Below are 16672 nucleotides of genomic sequence, written 5' to 3' on the forward strand. Positions count from 1 at the left end.
TTGGTCCTGAGAGCATATCTGGTGCTACCAGAAAACAGTGCATCATGTATCTTCCCCAGGAGGGCCAATGTGTCCTGGGGACTAAAAGCAGGGCTTTGGATCAGGTGATGTAAACACCGTGCAAACAGATTTAAATACTGTTCCGTTTATTGGACTTAGTTCCTGAACCTCGCTGAGCCTCGCACTTCTATTAAGACTGCACCCACTTCTTAGTATTTTAGAGGGAGGTGAATGAGATGATGCATATAGTGTATCCGCCAGGTAAGCAGTTCGAACCTACCATGGACTCCTCCGGGCTTTCTACTCCTGTAAAGAATGACAGCTTCAGGACCCCAGAGGACAGGCTGCCTCATCCTACAGGGTCTCTGTGAGTCACCATTGCCTGGGGCGTGGCGAGTAGGCTTTCAGGAAAAGTGAGCTGTCATTATTTCCCTCCCTTTTCTCCTCAAAAACCACCATCTGGTTCGAGGACAGAACGCAATGTTCTTTGACCGCTGTCGTTCGAAGACTCCCCCCTGTCCCCTCAGTTATAGCCCACGAGGCTGACCGTGAAACAATTGATGGCAGCCGGTTGTCCCCTTGCCAGCCCTCCTCCTGGGCAAGGGACGACCCTGTCCTCCTAGTCAATGCTCTCCTCTCAGGGTGATGCTGCCGTACTACACTGCTGACGATCCTCTTTGGGAACTTTTTAAAGCAGTTTGGAAGAAAACCAAAAACAAACATAGCTAATCTTGAATTCCAAAAGCAAATATAAATAGTGGCTTCAGCACACATGCTTTCAGATTCTATCTGTCCTGGTGGAAGCAGGCTTTACTTTTAAATCTTGTCATGTGAATGTACCGCAGCTATGGATACTGGCAAGCAGGGCCAGATTAAAGCATGTGAGGGCTCTAAACACCTTCTTTATTATACATTGGACATTTATATAGTATATATATATACATATACATTTATATATAATACATAGGACATTTATATAGTGTATATATATATAATACATAGGACATTTATATAGTATAGTCTAAAAATTATCAGGCAGAGCAGAACATTGTCAGAGATGGTGCCAGAAGATGAGCCCCTCAGGTCAGAAGGTACTTAAAATACGACGGCGGAAGAGCTGCCTTCTGAAAACAGAGTTGGCCATAATGACGTGGATCGATTAAGGTGTTCCAGACCTTCATTTGCGGCTGAGGCACGACTCAAGATGAGAAGAAACAGTTGCAAACATCTACTAATAATTGAAACTTGGCGTCAGTAAAGCATGAATTTGAAAAATTGGAAGCCATCAAAAATGCAGTGAATCACATATATCATAAGCATTAGTGATCTCCCTTTTAGTCCATTTTATATTTGTTACAGTGTTTTAATATTTCCTGCTTTCTTATCAATTGAGGCTTTTCTCTGTTTTATTTTGTTATTGTTATTGGTTTTTTGTTGCTGGTTTGTTTTTGGTATGTTTTAGTGTATGTACAATCCAGGATAGGTACATCTGTAGAGACAGTAACTGGATTAATGGTTTCTTGGGGGTCTGGCACGGGAGGTTTGGGGGAAATGAGAAGCTAATAGCAATGAGTACAAGAAAGAAGAAAATCAATTCTAAAATTGATTGTGGTGATGATTGTACAACTCTTTAATATGATTGAACTATTGGATGTATGATATGAGTTATATGCCAATAAAATTGTTTTGAAAAGTTGATGGAAAGAATACACAGAGTCACTATATCAAAAAGAACTAATCTACATCCCACAAGAATAGTATGTGGCTAGAACTGATGGTATTATATTGAAGGAAGAAGTCCTGAAATGTAGGAAACCTGGTGGGATAGTGAGTTATGCGTTTGACTTCTAACCAGAAGGTCAGCAGTTCTGAGCCACTAGCTGCTTCAAGAGAAAGGTGAGACTTTCTACTCTCAACAAGAGTTACAGTCTCAGAAACCCACAGGGGCATTTCTACTTTGTCCTATAGAGTCAACATGAGCCAGAATTGCCCGAAATAGGGCCCTTTCATTTGTCCCCATTTTCTTATTGATGATCTTTATAGTTATGAGATTTATATTTAGGTCTTTGATCCATCTTGAGTTTGTACATGGGTTAAAGTATGGGCCTTTTTCTATCTTCTTCTGCATTGAGTTAGTTAATTGTGCCAGCCTGGCCGATAATCACATGTGGGGCTGGTTGAAAGGCGGAGGGATAAATGGGTGGTGAAGCCTCGCCTTTCTAGTTCTCGGGTCTCTTGTTTTGTGATGGTTGCATCGGGTGCAGCTGCCTTAGCAGTTCCCTGCTTCAGCTTGCAAGATTGACTTCCTACAAGACATCCCCAAGGAGAAGCCGCATGGATCTATCCCGATGCAGCCCTGGGTGCTGGAGCAGCCGTGTGGAGACCCCTGCCAGTGCTGAGATGCTTACACATTCACTGACTCAGCTTTCCTCCTGCAGTCGGCATCATTGCCTCTGTTTTGTGAGGTGGAGGACTTTGTGGACTGGTGTTGGGTTAATGGGTTAATGTTGGACTTGTGGGCTTGGGCAGCATTGGGTTGGGATGTTTTCGTGATGCACATTTTCTTTACATAAAACTCTCTCTTATACATGAGTTGCTGTGGATTCGTTTCTCCAAAGTACCCAGACTAATACAATGACCATCGGCAACGCCAGGCCAGGGTGGGTTCAAGTTCTTAAGCCTGAGTTTCCTTATCCGCACCACAGAGCTAATGGCTGTGAGCTGCAGAGTCATATTATTGCAATCTTGTCCATCTACAGCTTGCTGTTTAGATCTGAATGGAAAGCTTACACTAATCTCTGTAAAATTGCATCTTGGCAACAATTTTCATATATATGAAGGGTTGTACATTTGTGGCGGGATTAGACATGGTCCATGTGGCCCTGGGACTGGAGCCAAGATCGATACAGGTAGTAGAAAGATAGACAGGAGGCCAATATGGAAAAGCGATTTCCCAGCATTCGGAAGAAGGATAAGATGCACCATCTGTGTTAGGAAAAGGTGGATTTCATGTCACTTAAGATATTCAGTCGAAGGTTGGAGGTGACAGGACAGGGACACAGCAGAGGGACTGCAAACATCGGGTGACATTGTTTGCAGACGTAAATGCACTAAATGGAGACTCATCAGCATGCTGTGAGGTGGCTTACCAGTTGAGGACTACTGAGGTTTCAATTAAAGAGGGAGGGAGCTGACTTTGTAGCGAATGTATGGTTTTTCTTATTGCTTTCTGAGCTCATTCGACTTTCAATAGCTCTGAAAATATATTTATTTTGCTGGGTGTGACAATAGTCTCCTTTGTGAAAGAAGTGAGTTTTGCAAAATCATTTCACCCTCGATTGGCAAAGGCAATTCTCCTTTTGAGCTTTGTTTTATACATTCTGGGATCATTTTTAATGCTAAGAATTCATTCATCTTAAAAACGCTAAAACATATAAAGCCAAGTGTCTGTTGACATCAGATAGGGAGGTAAGAGGGAAAAATGCTATAAAATTTTTACTAAGCAATAACATCAAAATGTGAAGTGGTTGTTTCTTGATAGAGCCTCCATATCGGTCTATACATTTCTGAAGACGGTGTTTCCATCTCTAGCCCTTGCCCAAAGAAACCTGAGTGTTTCAATTTACACAACGTCAGAAACACAGCCTTGTCAGTCTTGAGAGACTCAAACTGTGAGTTTGAAAAGTTGATTTGGGGGAACAAAACAAAGTCTGAATGGGGCCTGATCCGTGCTAGGTTAAGATTTCCCAACAAAATTTTCATAGTACAGCCTTTGCTACACGTGAGGAATGAGAAGGGACATTATCACCATGGACAACTGCTCAGAACAATTGTCCTCACCTTTTCCTTAAAATGCAGTTTTCGATGTTCTTAAACCTTCTTTATAATAACCCCCACGATCACCCTGAGAAAATCTGTCGAGATTGCCGTCACCATAACCGTGCGCTGACCTGTCTGCCTGGACTTGACCTGGCTCGTCTGATCCCCTTGGCAGCTGCTCCTTTTATTGGGTCCTTTGCTTTCAGAGCTGTCTGCTCCCGTAACAATGTATGAAGTTTCCGAAACAAAGCCAATGTGAATGGAAATAGATTCAATGCGCTAGGTTTGGGTTTATTTTTTTAAATACTATTGTTGTTGTTTGCTTTATCCAGTCTGCTTTGAAACACTGCCCAGGCCGGCACCACCTTCACCATTGTTTCTGTTTGAGCCCATTGGTGCAGCTGCTGTGTCAACCCATCTCCTTGAAGTCTTCTCTATCTTGTGGACCCTCTACCGAGCACAGTGTCCTCCTCAAGAAATTGACCCCATCCTGTTAACACGTTCAAAGTACGTGAGGTGGGATGCACTTTCGTCATCCTTGCTTCTAAGGAGTAGTCTGACTGTACTTCAAGACAGCTTTGTTCAGTTTACTGGTCTGATACAGTCAATCCTCTTTACCAACACCACCATTCCAATATATCGAGTCTCCTTTTGTTTCCCTTATTCATGTATATGCAAATACATGCATTTTGCATGCAATATGAAACAAGTGACAGTACCATGGCTTGGGTCAGGGGCATCTTAGTCATCAAAGTAACATTTTTCCTTTTTAAAAATATGTATTGTAACACTTTAAAGATATCTTTTGCAGCAGATTTACCCAATGTCATATGCCCTTTCATGGGCTTCATGGATAATTAATACATTTAATGAGGAGAATTAAATGTAGACATCTTAAATTATAAAATTGACTCAAAACAGTATTTTTCCCCATGCTTATTATCAGTTCCTTAAAAAGCTACTCCTGAGGTGATGAGTTTTAAAATAATTGTTAAAATTGCTTCGTTGTATTTAATCGGAAGGCTTGATGAAGTAGAACATTTATTGCTTTGTTCTCCTTAATGTATTTATTTGAATATTCTCATAAACAGTGACTTAGAGTGCTGAATTCAAGGAAATGTCTTAGGTACCCCCAAATAAGGCCATTACTTTGGGGTCGCTGCCACTTCCTGGTTAGTGGACGTGTGTCAGGGTAGACAGTATGCTTCCTAGGATTTGAATGACTGCAGCCTTTCAGGAGATTGGCAAGTCTGCCTTCCAAGAAACCTCTGGGTGGATTCTCACTTCCAGTCCTTTGGTTAATTGGTGACTCCTTGGTAGTTTGAGCTACCCAGAATTTCTTTTATTAGGCAGAGTGTGATGAAATATTTTCATGAAATTCCCAATTCATCTACCTGATCTAAAATGCTCTCTCTGCAGGCAGGGATGACGTATACCTAAACATGAGGTTCAGTCCTGAATCCAATCATTGTGATTTCCATCACTTTACCTGGATGGAGAGCAACCACTCTCAGACCAAGGCAAAGGTGCTGGCCCATCCTGGGAGCATGGCACCGCTGTTCTGTTCCAACCAGTAAACGGGACCTCCCCACATTACACTGACGGGCTTCCTTCACAGGGGGGAATTGGGGGTGTAGAGGTCCTCTTTCTCTTATATAGAAACATAATGTGTTTGGGGTTTTTTTTAACTTTTCGTGTCAATGTTGCTCCGGGGAATTCTTCCCCTTTTGACCTCTGACCTCATAAGGCACTCTTCCCAACCCTGGACGCTTCTTTTAATCCTTGAGAACTTAAAATACAGATACAAATACTCATCCTGAGAACAGCACTTCTCAAACGTAAGCATCAGAATTCACTGAAGACCTTGTTCAGACGCAGGTGGTTGGGCCCAGCATTCCCACCCGTCCGGCAACCCCAGAGTTATGATTTAGGAGGGGGCGGACACCCTGCATTTCTAGCAAGTTCGTAGGTGCTGCGGAAACTGCTGGGTCAGGACCACACTTTGAGAACCACAGACCTAGGACATTGGAATTCAATTTTCTGTGGTGGTTAGATTTTATGTCAACTTCATAGTGCATATGTGGAAGTCTGGGTGGAGTCTAATCTGTCAATCACGGGTGTGTGGCCTTCTTGGAAGAGAGACCCTGAGAACCTCTCTAACTCTTTTTCTCTAGCTCTTCCCCTTTCTCCTTACTTGGATTCCATGCCTGCCTCCAGAGGTGGCACCATGGGGCACTGACCCTGGGAGCTGTGGGCACCCTGGCATGTTCCCACTGACCTTGGATCCAGGAGATGCTGCCCCCAAAGGCCTTTGATGTTCCTGCTTCCCTCTAGGCCTGCAGCTACAGGAGTCTGCAGAGGGCTCCATGGATGCCCTCAGATCCGCAAACTTGAGCCCGACCGGGCTGGGACACCTTCATGATATACAATTCTTTCTTATACACACATGAGTGTCGCTGCTTTTGTGTCTCCGGACAACCCCGCCTGGCTGTCATGGTCTTAGGCAGGGCCTGGGCATTTCGGTTTTTACGAGCTCCCCAGGGGATTAAATGTGCACTTAGTGTTGAAAATTGCCATGAAAATCTAGTGGATTTTCTTTCTTAGAAACTTGTGCCATTTTATTTTAAAATCAAGGTTAAATGTGACATGAAAAAATCTATTGCCAAATACAAAGATTACACCAACAGCTGAAGGTTAAGTGTGATCTAACTTTAAATGCAGTTATTGACTGAACTATTACGCCAACAATAGCTCTAGCTAGCTCTTAGCATATATAGTACTTGTAAGTGTATGAACATTTTCTTAAAATAATTCTTACTGCATCCTTAAGAAAAGATAACAACAAGCAAGTTCGCTAAATTGCACTCCTAAATATTTTGCAATTTGTTCTACTTGGATTTCAATGTGCAAAAGCACAGGCGTGAGAGTGGAGATTTGGACAGAGCAGGGGCAGTCTGTGCAATATCTTGGGACTACATTTCCCAGAAACCCTTGCCACCAGTGGAATCTTCCCAACAATCTCAGCAGCCAAGCATTTCAAAAGCCTGCTTCCCAGGGGCCAGGAGTGAAGTGCAAGAACTTCCATGCTAGCTGGTGGGACTTTTCTCTCTCCCAGGAGACTCTCAATAAAATTCTCTATGTGAAAAAAACCATTCGGTGCCTTACAAAGTAAATTTTTATCTTAGAAGGCAAGGACCTGAAACTCCAGTAACATCACTAAGGTAACTGTAGGAAGCCAACTAAGTGTTGAACAAACGTGGGCACGTTTTTTCCTTTTTAAATGTACTACTGACTACATCATGGGAGCAATATAAGAATTAGACTTTATCACTAAAATCTATAAAATTATCATTTGGAATCAAACATGCTATGCTGTATCACCTTGGATTAATCTGAGGGGCCTTAAAAATGTTGTGGACAAGTGGAATTAAAAAATCAAGAATTTTTTTGACAAGCTCTTTGCAGCCCCCTCATACATGGGAATAAACAAAAAGATTTGGAGGGAAAATGATTTATTGATAAATCATTAAAACAGAGTATTGTGTGGGCAACTTTTAAAGCTCACCTGTGTTTCATTACATGTGGAAACCACAGGTAATACATAACTTAATCTGGACATAACAAAAGTTTCTGAGGGGAATTATCCTAGGAAGATTTTTTTCCACCAGAAGTCTGGAGAGCACTAGGTGACACATGCCTACCAGGACTCAGCAGGGCTCCAGGGTGACTAGTTAAAGATTTCATACAAACGGCATGTACTCAGAAGAGAATTCTTGAAGATAGATATGACCAGAAGAAGGAAAAAGGAGACTTAAAAAATATTAAGTGGCATTTTAAATTTGAATGCATTTTAATTTTGTTTTAGTAGGAAACATCAAGGAAAACTTATGAAGACTTTGAAAAGAATGATGGCAACATATGTACAAATATGCTTGACACAATGGATGTATGGATTATTATAAGAGCTGTAAGAGTGCCCAATAAAATGATTTTTTTAAAAAGAATGTTACAGGCATAAAGAGTTCTCATCTCAACCATTACAGATGATAGTGGAAGCCCCAGATCCATTTGCAGGATCCCTACGTGGATGGAGTCTCCATTAATCACCACTGCCCATAGTCTAAGACTGTGAATAGCCTTAATATCAGACAAAGAGCAGTGTAAAGTGCATTTTAGCAGCTGCTGTGAAGCTGTCATGTAACACCTTGTTATTAGAGCTCCTTTTTGACCCATTTTGAATGCATTCTCTTTTTAAAAAAATAGGACTATTGAGATATAATTCAAGTATTTTCTGCTTTTTTTCTATTGAGGTTTTATTAGGTAGCTAGAGGCAGAAACCAGGGGTTGTCCCTCTACATGCTAAAGCCTTCCTCCCCCCTTTACAGGAAGTTGGAAGCTGCTCAAGGCTAGAGGGGATGCTCACATTTAAGCCTTCTTTGAGACAGGAAGCCAGTACACTGGGAGGACCCCAGTCTAGGCCAGGTGAGCTTCATTCAGCCAATGGGGTCAACCAGTACCTTCAACCACCCCTCCAGTGGAGGGCCCTGAAAACGTCAGACTGAGAGGGAGCCCACCGCCCTCTTTTCCAGCTCCTCCAATCTGGCCTCCAAGATCCATGTGTGGGTGTGAAGTGCCCTGAAGGTGCCCATGTAAAACCTGAAACTTCTATTCTTTATAAAAGCCCACTTGGTTCCCAAACCAGGCTTCTGCATGAATTTTTTCTCCCGTGAAGCCACTGACCTAGGAATTTCCACCTGAGGAATCTAACAGTTTTTCTGTTTTATTTTATTTTAGCAGTTTTATGAGCACTTCATCCATGTCATACAATTCGATACTTCAATCATATCAAGAAGAGTTGTACAATTATCAGCGCGGTCAATTCTAGAACACTCTCTCCTTCTTGTACTCACTCTTATTCATGTAATTTCCCCCCTAATTTGTGACACAATTATATGCAACACAAAAAATGGAACTCTTTGCAAATCTGAGTGTCACCCTTGCTGAGGGATCATGCTAATATTTGTATGTTTCCATTTTTCCCATTTTAGTATGAGTGCTACTGAAACCAGCACAGGGTTTCTGTGTGATTTGGTCATTGTTATTCGTTCCTTTTGTGTCTGTGTTTTGTATGCTTTTCTGTGTTAGTTTGGGTACTTCAAAGAAACAAATCCACAGAAACTTATGTATAAGAGAGAGTTTTATATAAAGGTTACGTGTACATCAAGAAAACATCCCAACCCAGTGCTGCCCAAGTCCACAAGTCCAACATAAACCCATTAACCCATATGTCTGACACCAATCTACAGTCTTCCTCCAGCTCACAAAACACACACTATGATGCCGACTGCAGGAGGAAAGCCGAGTCTGTCAGTGTGTAAGCATCTCAGCACTGGCAGGGGTCTCCACACAGCTGCTCCAGCACCCAGGGCTGCTTCGGGGTAGGTTCATGTGGCTTCTCCTCAGGGATGTCTTGCAGAAAGTGAGCCATGCCAGCTGAAGCAAGGAACTGGCTAAGGCAGCTGCACCCTGGTCTGACTATCAGAAAGCAAGAGACCTGAGAACTAGAAAGGCGAGGCTCACTGAGCCATTTATCCCTCTGCCCTTCAATTAAACCCACCTGTGTTTATCGGCCAGGTTGGCACAATCAACTAACTACCTCATTTTCTGACTAGGAAAGTATGGAAGGGTGGATCTACAAAGACAACAGCAGGATTAATAATTGCCTGGGGCCATGGAAGGGGAGGAGGAGGAGAGGAGTCACCAGCAATAAATATAAGAAACAATCAATGTTCCATAGTTGGTTGTGATGATGACTGCACCGACCTTCTTAATATTATTTGAACAACTGGATTGCATGATGTGATCATTATGTATCAATAAAACTATTAAAGAAAAACAGACTTGCAGTCTCAGAAACCCACAGGGCAGTTCAACTCTGTTCTGTCCAGTGTCTAGGAGTTGGATTCTGCCCCTGGGCTGTGTGTAGCTTCTTGGATCACTGTAGCGCCTCCTAGAGAGTGGTATCACCCACTTCGGGAAACACTGAACCAGACAGACGATGCCCAGCTACCACTACCAGTGGCTTTGAAAGGGATGCATTTAACAGGTCCTGGGTAGAGGGGGAGCCAGATGTGGAGCAAAAATAAAAATCATTAAAAAAAAACAAACCAGCCTTATTGGTTAAATCATGGCCCTTAGCCAATGGTGGGATTCAGCCAGTTTGCACCATTGTAATAGAACTAATACCAATGTTTTGGCTGGGCTCAGTGAAACGGTTGTTAAAATGGCTCTTGTAATCAGGGTTCTCTCTTAGGTGGGTGGCTGGGTAGCTGTCCAGGGTGGAAATCACAAATTTATCTTCCATTCTCTTTTTTAACATATATCTGAGCAACAGTGTGTTCTAAGCATCCGTAGTAATGTTCATTCTGTCCATAGGTATAAAAATTTAGACAGAACCATGCTTGTAATGTTGTTTATTCATTTTGGTAAAGAGCAAAACTCATGAGACTTTTGATGAAATACTACATTTTTATTGCCTTGTTTGTATGTCAGTAAACCAACATATAATATAAAGAGAGAAAGTGCCAAACAACCAGAGGATGTCTTTCATTTCAATTTTGCATTACACTCCAACTTCCCATGAGCTGTTATGAGTGGATTATGCAATTCTTGAAAGTATTCATACAGCTAAAAATATTGTCAGAACAATTGCTATCCATTCAACAGAAGCAGAAAGGGGTTTTTCAAAGATGAACATCATATACCCAGAGAAGAGAAGTTACCTGTTTCTAATATCTCAAACACAATAATTGGCCCATTTCTAAAGGCACAGGCTCCCGCTCCCACGGTGAAAAGATGGCTACGATTAGAGCACACAGCCAGGGAGGCTCGGAGAAAAGTGCAGGACGTTGCAAGTGAGGCCCCCAAAACAAAAGCAAGACGGCCATATCTTAATCGACAGTTTTATTGCTTTTTGTCAGACATTATTTAATATTTTTCATACATATTTAAAAACTCTTCCTTATAACATCATCTAGTTTTGTGTATCTTTTATGATTCTTAAGAATGAACTCTATGAAGTAATTAACTACCTTTCTCTATATATGTATTTTTTATTAAAAGATCATTTTATTGGGGGCTCTTACAACTCTTATAACAATCCATACATCAATTGTATCAGGCATAGTGTACATATGTTGCCATCATTCTTTTCTAGACGTTTACTTTCTATTTAGCCCTTGGTATTGATTGGACTGAGCTGAAGCAGGTGAGGGCTCCACTTCCCTGCCACGCCTCCAGAGATCAGCAGATTCCCCCCAGAAATGAGGATACCAAAGACCTGGAATGCCTGACTCCCTGAAATCCCATCAGCCTGCCTGCCAGAACTGATAAACTACCTCCTGGGGCATAAACCTTGCTGCTGCTGCACAGAGCCCCCTCTCCCGCTTCCCTTTAAAAACTCCAGACCCGAGGCAAAGCCTGTGGTTTCCCTGGGCTACTTGCTAGACCACGGCACTCCGCCCAGGAGCACACTTTTCTCGCGCTCTCTCTTTTTGCTACAATAAAGCTGCCTCTGACTTCACCTACCTCGTCCTGACTTTGTTCTCATCCTGTGCCTCAGTTTACCTCTCGGGTATGAGCTCTTCTTTTTTCCCTCCCTCCCCTCCCCCAATCTAGTGACCCCTTGATAAATCATAAACTATTATTATGTTCATATCTTACACTGATTGCTGTCTGCCTTCTTGCATGGTTTCCGTTGCTCATTCCTCTAGAGGAGGTGTGTGTGTGAGGGGCAGGGGTGTGTGTGTGGTTATGTAGACTTTCCCTCACAGAGTATATATATTTTTATACTTCAGACAGTCATTATGTAAGTGAACCAGTTGATAAATTATTTGATTCCCACCACTCCCCTTAGCCTTGAGGTCTGAAAAGGAACTCCGCCCCAGGTCTCAATTTTCAGTCAAACAATAGACAGGTCTGTAAAGGGGAACGATAACACGAGCGAGGGCGCTTCCCTTAGACCCGTCAACCAGAGCAGTACCTTTACCCAGCGTCCAAGTTCAGAGGGGTTGGAAAGGAGGAGGAATAGAAACCGGGAACCCAGTACGTAGCATAACTGGTGGTACATTGAGGGGGTGCAATGAAGGAGATGAAACAAAATGACTTGCTCTAGAAACCGTCACCCAATTTACAACAACAACAAAAATAAAAACAAAACAAAGACCGAAAAAGAGACTGAGGAGAAAAAAATGCACCGGTTTCTTCTGAGATATAGAGGTGGAACCATTATGTGTCGGCATAGACAACATAGCACAAAAACAAACCCCGAAACCATTGAAGGCATGTTTTGTATCAGCTCAAATCAAGGTGGCAGTAAATCCGCGAATGAAAGAGTCCATTTGGAAGAACTAAATTTAGGATGAGGGATGGGATTGTTTGGGAGCACGGTAGAGGTGAGGTCCCTGTCCTGAGTTAGAGCTAGCTGGCTGGCCCTAGAAGCTGCTGGGGAACACAGGCAGCTCGGGATGATCACCCCTCACTGGTCGGATCCAGTTCTGAGGTCAAGGACAACATGGTCAGGGTGGGCCAAGAGACAGAAAACAAAGCCAGAACAAAACTAAAATCCTGAGCGAAGAAAAGAACCGCTAAGAGGGCGCCAGTGGGCTTGCGAGCCGGGAGCCGAGCTCCTGCTCTGCCCTGGGGCTGCCCCTGCCGCCTACTGCACATCTCTGATGTCACACCTCCTCGGGGCAGCCCTGCCACAGGCTCAGGCTTTCCCACTCCCCTTGCCTCTACTTTAGTAGTGAAGCAAGATCCTGGGTACCCATTTCAATGGGTAGGCATGCTTTAATGCCTTGTACCAAAATAATAGGTCATCATCAGAGAGTATCTAAATAGGCCTAAATTATTTCAACTCAGACTGCACAGACTTTTGTACCACGGTTTGTACGTGTTGGGAAGATAGATGGGCCTGATTTAATTCTATTCCTTCCAACTGCTATAGGGGAAAAGAGCCAGCGAGCAAGAGAGAGAGAGAACACGTGATTCTGAAAACACATTTTAAATCCCCTTCGTTACCAAACTAGCAATTCTCTTCTTCTGACAGACAAAATCATGAGCCCTTATCGTCCTCATTTCCATGCACGAAAGAAGCTTGTCAACCCTGGTCCTTCCCGTGGACACAGCTCAGTGTAGCGTCCATGAGGCGAAAACATCTGATGCGGCTTCCTCGTCTTCCACTCCTTCCTGCTCCTGAGTCACACTGGTCATCTCTCTCATTTAGAGACGCTGATTCTACCCTTGCCTTCAGCTCACCTAGGAGCAGAGACCAGGGAAACGTGGCTTTGAACCCAGGCACTGGGTTAAACCCTTTGCCGGCAGTTTAAAGAGCACACAAAACATTGGATAGTTACATTTTGGGGAAGTGAGAGCATTTCTTGAATAGACAGGCTACTTGTTGTGGGTGTTTCTCTGAACATTCTCCTTAGGGATGCTTCGGAGAAAATGCCCAGAAGTTCTGAAACTTCTGCTGAAGACCAGTAGCAGTTTTAACCATCGATCCCATCTGACTGCTGCAAAGCAAGATTGAGAAGCAGCAGGTGAGAATTAAGCGGAGTCTGACTGTGACAGAGGCCAGGTGGAGAGACAGAAGATGACCCAGGGCCTGCCCCTACTGTGAAAGAAGGGCTGGGGGATGGAACCGCTGGCCGGTTGAGGTTTGGGGAGCCAGCTGGGGGAAGGGAGCACAGATTCAGGGTTCAGTGAGTTTGCCTCTGAGCTGCAGTCAAGGCCGACAGGCAATGCCTGGGATAGTGAATGCAGCAGTAGGACATCCTGATGGATAAGCTGAGCCCACCAGTGGGGACCGGAAAAGGACCCTTCAAAGGCATGACCATGTGGTCTTGCTGTAACGGCTTTAGTGTTACCAGAGGTCTCGGGGACTGAAGACAAATGGAAGCATGGAGCGCAGAATGACCCGCAGAAAGCAGAGCTGCTTTGGACAGGAAAGCAAAGCTCCGGAGGCAGCAGGTGGGACTCGAGTGAGTTGTTGCTGAATGAACTGTGTCTAGGGGCTTTGATGAGGTGGGGATTACTTGAGCTGTATGCTTCTCTGGATTATGAGCAGACCCATGCCGGGACTGCTCCCGTGTCTCAGAGCCAATCATAAACTCAGCCATGCTCTTTCGCTCCATCTGCCCCTGGCCATGGACAGGGAAGTGAGCATACCATGTTCAGCAAACACGTCTTGCATTTGCTGACTTGGATTTTAAAAATCAGCCCAGGGGTGTGGCGCCCGCCTGCAGGCTGAAGATTTAGGTTGTCCTTGATGTTGTTAGATGCCATCAAATCGGCACCGATTCATAGGGGCCCTATACACAACAGAAGGAAACTCTGCACAGCCCTGGACCTTACCGAAAATTGTTCCTGGGCCTGAGGCCATGGATACAGCCACTATGTCAATCCATCTCCTTGAGGGCCTTCCCCTCGTTCACTGCTGCTCTACTTTATGGAGCATGATGTCCTTCTCCAGGGACTGGTCTCTCCTGACAAGATGTTCTAAGTTTGTAACACGAAGTCTTGCCATCCTTGCCTCTAAGGAGCACTCTGGGCTTACTTCTTCCAACACAGACCCGTTTGTCCATTTAGCAGTCCATGGGACTTTCCCTATCCTTCTCCAGCACCACAATGCGAATGCATGGATTCTTCTATGGTCTTCCTTCCTCAGCGTCCAACTTTCACAGGCCTGGGAGGCCATGGAGAAGACCATGCTATGGCTGCGACTGACCCCAAGGCAATGGGTTTGGGTTTGGTTACCATCAAAAAATTCTTAATTCTTTTTCAAACAAGGGACCTGGCATTTTCATTTTTCACTGTCTGTGATCAGTCCTGAGTGGTGGTGTGGGGGCTGAAGGAGGAGAGTGAGGAGAAGTTTCTTCTCAGGAAGCCATGGGGGCCATGGGGTAGAAGGCCATCCCACTCCACAATGGCATCCCCATCTCCTGCCCTGCTCACCATCTTCCTGGAGCAGGCTGCCACTTCCTGAAGTCACAATACGTATTGTTTGTGACTTGTTGAGTCTTGTCTTAGTCTCCCGGGGCTGACATAACAAAACACCCCAAGGGAGGTGGCTCTAAAGAATGGTGTTAGTCTGGGTAGACCAGAGAAACAAATTCATAGACACTCATATGTGTATAAGAAAGAGCTTTATATACAAGAGCAATTGAACATGGAGAAAACATCCCAGCACAGTCCTGACCAAGTCCATAACGCTGATATTATCCTATATGTCCGATACGAATCTATAAATTCCTCTTCAGACTCATACAACATCAGCCTGTTGATTCCTTCTGAAGCTGAGAAGGAAGAACTCTCTGTACCCCTCTCATTTGTGGCAGCTGCCAGCCACCCTAGGAATGCCTTTGTTGTAGATCATCGGTTCTCAACCTGTGGGTCACGACCCCTTTGGGGGTCAAACAACCCTTTCACAGGGGTCCCCTGACTGATAACAATAGCAAAATTACAGTTATGAAGTAGCAACAAAAATAATTTTATGGTTGGGGGTCACCACAACATGACAACTGTATTACAGGGTCACGGCATTGGGAAGGTTGAGAACCACTGTTGTAGATGAATCTGCTCTGCCATCCCCTTCTGTATAACTCTGTTTCCATGCCTGTCCTCTTGTGTGACACTAATCATGTAGGATTAGGACCCACCTTTGTCTGGTACGACCTTTTTACCTTAACTGCTAACATTGGCTGAAAAAGGAAACTCCAGATATTTTCGCAAACAGGATCACAGGTACAGAGGTTAGGATTATCAATATATCTTTTCTTATAGGACACCGTCTAACCCATATGAATTGCTCATTGTCCCTTTGCCCATAAATGCAAAAATCGTGTCCATCTCCTTCACTGCGCTGTCCCCAGTTCTTACAATAGTGTGCAGCACCCACAGGCCTCAGGAGCTATGTGCCGAAAGAACAGTTGTGCTCCAGTATGTATAGAAGGGCACTGTCAAGATCAAGGACAGGCACCACGGTTCCCAGCACCTGGGGGCATTTCTGGCGCCACCAGGAATCTAAGCAGCACTGGAAGGGAACATCGTTCTTTGGCAGTTAGGGTCTTGTCTGGGCAGAAAAGGACCTCTGTCTCAGGGATGGAGGAAGCCCATGCTCAGGGGTAGATTTGTGATAAGGGCGGATCGGCGTGTGTGCACCTTAAGTGCATCCTGCTTCAAGCGGTCTGGAACTGGGAGGCAGAACGTGTAATCAGGAGAGGCCCTAGGGAAACAGGGGACAAGCAAAGGCAGCTTAGGTAAGCGTGGGCACTGCCTGAGGGTAACAGCCAGGTTGGCAAATGACAGGATGATATATGCTGTTCTGAATTTTAAAGATAAAACTGAAACAGAGACGAGTTGTGCTGAATTGCTCTTGCCCTCGTAGAACTCTGGAGCAAGGCTCCAGAATTTCACAAAGCTGCCCATGAGGAGCTTGCGTTACGTCCCTACTACTGAGAGGTATCCTTAAACCAAACCAAACTCACTGCCATCCAGTCCATGTCAGCTCATGGTGACTGTAGGACAAGGTGGAACTGCCCCTGTGTGTTTCCAAGGCTACAGCTCTTTGCGGCACTAGAAAAACCTCATCTTTCGCCTTCGGTACAGCTGGTGGTTTTGACCTGCTAACCTTGAAGTTAAAAGCCCAATGTTTAACCACTCTCCCACCAGGGCTCCGGTAACCTTCTAGGGACTATAATAAAACTAACTTTTGCCAAATATAAGCTTTTGCCTACAAATGCTTGCAGGGGTCCTTTGAAATGACTACACAATGTTTCTAGATGAAACCGGCTTG

General features: G+C 44.2%; 1 pseudogene; it reads right to left on the reverse strand.

The window, feature by feature from the left end:
* Positions 1 to 8779: 8779 nt before the first annotated feature.
* LOC115868072 lies at positions 8780 to 8878 on the reverse strand (annotated as a pseudogene).
* Between the last annotated feature and the right edge of the window lie 7794 nt (positions 8879 to 16672).

The sequence above is a fragment of the Echinops telfairi genome, unplaced genomic scaffold (assembly GCF_000313985.2).
Source record: "Echinops telfairi isolate 266 unplaced genomic scaffold, ASM31398v2 ScPeMD7_6;HRSCAF=24_0, whole genome shotgun sequence".
Lineage (NCBI taxonomy): Eukaryota > Metazoa > Chordata > Mammalia > Afrosoricida > Tenrecidae > Echinops > Echinops telfairi.